Raw genomic sequence first — 5,688 nt, 5'->3', positions numbered from 1 at the left:
AAGGTCGAACATGAATCATATAGTAGATATGATCAACATAGAGATGGTTCACCATTGAAAACTACTCCATCTCACGTGATGATCGGACATGGTTTAGTTGATATGGATCACGTGATCATTTAGAAGACTGGAGGGATGTCTATCTAAGTGGGAGTTCTTAAGTAATATGATTAATTGAACTTTAATTTATCATGAACTTAGTCTTGATAGTATTTGCAAATTATGTTGTAGATCAATAGCTCGCGATGTAGCTCCTCGTTTATTTTTAATATGTTCCTAGAGAAAAATAAGTTGAAAGATGATAGTAGCAATGATGCGGACTTGGTCCGTGATCTGAGGATTATCCTCATTGCTGCACAGAAGAATTATGTCCTTGATGCACCGCTAGGTGACAGACCTATTGCAGGAGCAGATGCAAACGTTAGGAACGTTTGACAAAGCTCGGTATGATGACTACTTGATAGTTTAGTGCACCATGCTTTACGGCTTAGAACCGGGACTTCAAAAACGTTTTGAACGCCACAGAGCATATGATATGTTCCAAGAGATGAAATTGGTATTTCATTTTCATGCTCGTGTTGAGAGGTATGAGACCTCTGACAAGTACTTTGCCTACAAGATGGAGGAGAATAGCTCGACCAGTGAGCATGTGCTCAGAATATCTGAGTACTACAATCACTTGAATCAGAGTTAATTGCACAGAAGTACCACAATTGGGGCATTGGAAGCAGATTGGTACCAAGTTTGGTAATTTTTACGTGTCAGTACCAACTTTGAGGCGAGGCATTGCAGAACGGACTAAACGGCGTATAAACACGTATTGACGGAGAAACTGACAGCAGGGCCCGCCTGTCAGGGGCTGACGTGGCATCTTCTTTTAGAGAAAAACCCCTCGGTTTATATTTAATCACACAAAGAGCCTCGTTTGCGGAAAAAACTCAAAACCAGCAAAAACAAAATTAGCGCCCCCGTGAGGATTCAAACACACGACGGACCACCCGAGGGAAAGGCACGTTGACCACTACGCTAAGAGACTCTGTTGGATCAAGCGAATGCTTGAACGGTTTTATACTATACTTTAGAAACCATTTTTGTTGCTGGACAACTGTTTCGTTTTTTTAATGCGTTTTTTTGTTTCGTATTTCTTTTAACTTTTAAGACACGTCCTGGCCTTCTTCCGGTTTTCCTTTTTTAAACTTTTGCGCATCTCTTTTATATATAGGTTTTGTAATAAATGGTGTACATTATTTCAATACTTCCGACATTTTACAAATTTACACCGAACCTTTTTCTATGCGGCATTTTTTCAGATATTGTATATTAAAAATACAATTTATATAACAAAATTGTTCATCGTATATATTATACAACAGTATTCAGTGTGTATTTATACAATAATATTCAGTGTGTATTTCCAAAAAAATATCGCATAATATAAAAAATTCAATATATATATATATATATATATATATATAAAGAAAACGTCACCATATATTTTAAAAATGTTCATCTAAAACTAAAAAAAGGTGTTCATATATTATAGTTCAGTATAAATAATTTTCAGTGTGTATAACAAATTGTTCATATATTATACAATAGTGTTCAGTATGTATTTATAAATTAATTTTCAGTGTGTATTTACAAAAAATATCGCACTAGTTCAGTATAAATTTAAAATATGTCGAGTACTGAGAAAATGTTCACCGCTTACTACAAAACCTATATAAAAAAGAAATGTGCGTAAATATAAGAAATGGATAACCCGAAGCATACCCAAGATCTAAAAAGATAAAAGACAATTTAAAAAGATTTTAAACAATTTTTTAATACATGTCAAACCTTTTTTGAAACGTGCATGTATTGACGCTGAAACTGATGGGTGGGACCCACCTGTCAAGGGCCACATTTCAAAAAGGCGTCAATTATCAGTGTGTACATTTGAAAACCTATATATAAAAGAAATATGAAAACCTATATATAAAAGAGATGCCCAAAAGTTTAAAAAAGGAAAACCGGAAGAAGGCCAGGACGTGTCTTAAAAGATAAAAGAAATACAAAAAAACGCATTAAGAAAAACGAAACAGTTGTCCAGCAACAAAAATGGTTTCTATTGTATAATATAAATACGTTTAAGCATCATCTGCAACCAACAGAGTTGTGTAGCGTAGTGGTCACCGGGCCTTTCGCTCGGGGAGTCTGTCGGGGGTTCGAATCCTCGCGGGCGCGCGTAATTTATTTTTGCAGCTTTTGAGTTTTTTCCGCAAAGGAGGCCCTTTGTGTGATTAAATATAAACCGAGGGGTTTTTCTGTGAAAGAAGATGCCACGTCAGGCCCTGACAGGCGGGCCCCGGTGTCAGTTTCTCTGTCAATACGTTTTTATACGTCTTTTAGTCCGTTCTGCAACGCCTCGCCCCAAAGTTGGCACTGACACGTAGAAATTACCAAACTTGGTATCAATCTGTTTCTAATGCCCCAATTGTGGTACTTCTGTGCAATTAACTCCTTGAATCAAGTGGGGGTTAATCTTACAGATAAGATAGTGACTGACAAAGTTTTCTAGTCACTATCACCAAGTTACTAGAACTTCATGATGAACTATAATATGCAAGGGATGACGAAAACGATTCCCGAGCTCTTCGTGATGTTGAAGTCGGCGAAGGTAGAAATCAAGAAAGAGCATCAACTGTTGATGGTTAACAAGACCACTAGTTTCAAGAAAAAGGGCAAAGGGAAAGAAAGGGAACTACAAGAAGAATGGCAAGCAAGTTGCCACTCCCGTGAAGAAGCCCAAGGCTGAACCCAAGCCTGAAACTAAGTGCTTCTACTGCAAAGGAAATGGTCACTGGAAACGGAACTACCCCAAATACTTGGCGGATAAGAAGGATGGCAAAGTGAACAAAGGTATATGTGATATACATGTTATTGATGTGTATTTTACTAGAGTTTATAGTAATCCCTGGGTATTTGATACCGGTTCAGTTGCTAAGATTTGTAACTCAAAACAGGAGCTGCAGAATAAACAGAGACTAGTTATGGGCGAAGTGACGATGTGTGTTGGAAGTGATTCCAAGGTTGATACGATCACCATCGCACACTCCCTCTACCTTCCGGATTAGTGTTGAACCTAAATAAATATTATTTGGTGTTTGCGTTGAGCATGAATATGATTAGATCATGTTTATTGCAATATGATTATTCATTTAAGTCAGAGAATAATTTTTATTCTGTTTACATGAATAAAACCTTCAATGATCATACACCCAATGTGAATGGTTTATTGAATCTCGATCGTAGTGATACACATATTCATAATATTGATGCCAAAAGATGCAAAGTTAATAATGATAGTGCAACTTATTTGTGGCACTGCCGTTTAGGTCATATTGGTGTAAAGCGCATGAAGAAACTCCATGCTGATGGGCTTTTGGAATCACTTGATGCTTGCGAACCATGCCTCATGGGAAAGATGACTAAAACTCCATTCTCCGGAACAACGGAGCGAGCTACTGACTTATTGAAAATAATACATACTGACGTATGCGGTCCGATGAGTATTAAGGCTCGCGGCGGATATCGTTATTTTCTGACCTTCACACATGATTGGAGAAGATATGGGTATATCTACTTAATGAAACACAAGTCTGAAACATTTGAAAAGTTCAAAGAATTTCAGAGTGAAGTGGAGAATCATCGTAACAAGAAAATAAAGTTTCTATGGTCTGATCACGGAGGCGAATATTTGAGTTACAAGTTTGGCCTTCATTTAAAACAATGTGGAATAGTTTCACAACTCACGCCACCTTGAACACCACAGCGTAATGGTGTGTGCGAACGTCGTAACCGTATTTTATTAGATATGGTGCGATCTATGATGTCTCTTACTGATTTAGCACTATCGTTTTGGGGTTATGCATTAGAGACAACTGCATCCACGTTAAAAAGGGCACCATCTAAATCCATTGAGACGACACCGTATGAACTATGGTTTGGCAAGAAACCTAAGCTGTCGTTTCTTAAAGTTTGGGGTTGTGATGCTTATGTGAAAAAGCTTCAGCCTGATAAGCTCGAACCCAAATCGGAGAAGTGCGTCTTCATAGGATACCCAAAAAGAAACTGTTGGGTACACCTTCTATCACAGATCCGAAGGCATGTTTTTTTTGCTAAGAATGGATCCTTTCTAGAGAAGGAGTTTCTCTCGAAAGAAGTGAGTGGGAGGAAAGTAGAACTTGATGAGGTAATTGTACCTTCTCCCGAATTGGAAAGTAGTTCATCACAGAAATCAGTTCCAGTGATTCCTACACCAATTAGTGAGGAAGCTAATGATGATGATCATGAAACTTTAGATCAAGTTACTACCGAACCTCGTAGGTCAACCAGAGTACGGTCCGCACCAGATTGGTACGGTAATCCTGTTCTGGAAGTCATGTTACTAGACCATAACGAACCTACGAACTATGAGGAAGCCATGATGAGCCCAGATTCCACGAAATGGATTGAGGCCATGAAATCTAAGATGGGATCCATGTATGAGAACAAAGTATGGACTTTGATTGACTTTCCCAATGATCGGCGAACCATTGAGAATAAATGGATTTTCAAGAGGAAGACGGACGCTGATAGTAGTGTTAATATCTACAAAGCTCAAATTATCGCAAAAGGTTTTCGACAAGTTCAAGGTATTGACTACGATGAGAGTTTCTCACTCGTATTTATGCGTAAAGTCTATCCGAATCATGTTAGCAATTGCCGCATTTTATGAAATCTGGCAAATAGATGTCAAAACTGCATTCCTTAATGGATTTATTAAAGAAGAGTTGTATATGATGCAACCAGAAGGTTTTCTCAATCCTAATAGTGCTAACAAAGTGTGCAAGCTCCAGAGATCCATCTATGGACTGGTGCAAGCATCTTGGAGTTGGAATATACGCTTTGATGAGTTGATTAAAGCATATAGTTTTATACAGACTTGCGGTGAAGCCTGTATTTACAAGAAAGTGAGTGGGAGCACTACAGCCTTTCTAATAAGTATATGTGAATGACATATTGTTGATCGGAAATGATGTAGAATTTTCTGGAAAGCATAAAGGAGTGTTTGAAAGGAGTTTTTTCAAAGAAAGACCTCGGTGAAGCTGCTTACATATTGGGCATCAAGATCTATAGAGATAGATCAAGATGTTTGATAAGATCTTTCAATGAGTACATACCTTGACAAGATTTTGAAGTAGTTCAAAATGGAACAGTCAAAGAAGGAGTTCTTGCCTGTATTGCAAGGTGTAAAGTTGAGTAAGACTCAAAACCCGACCACGGCAGAAAATAGAAAGAGAATGAAAGTCATTCCCTATGCCTCAGCCATAGGTTCTATAAAGTATGCTATGCTATGTACCAGACCTATTGTGTACCTTGCTATGAGTTTGGCAAGGGGGTACGATAGTGATCCAGGAGTGGATCACTGGACAGCGGTCAAAGTTATCCTTAGTTACCTAAGAGGACTAAGAAAATATTTCTCGGTTATGGAGGTGATAAAGAGTTGGTCGTAAAGAGTTACGTCAATGCAAGCTTTTACACCGATCCGGATGACTCTAAGTCTCAATCTGGATACACATTGAAAGTGGGAGCAATTAGCTAGAGTAGCTCCATACAGAGCATTGTAGACATAGATAATTTGCAAAATACATACGGCTCTGAATG

This window comes from Aegilops tauschii, chromosome 6, assembly GCF_002575655.3.
Source record: "Aegilops tauschii subsp. strangulata cultivar AL8/78 chromosome 6, Aet v6.0, whole genome shotgun sequence".
NCBI lineage: Eukaryota > Viridiplantae > Streptophyta > Magnoliopsida > Poales > Poaceae > Aegilops > Aegilops tauschii.
The sequence above is the reverse complement of the archived record's forward strand: the minus strand, read 5'-3'. Positions refer to the sequence as shown.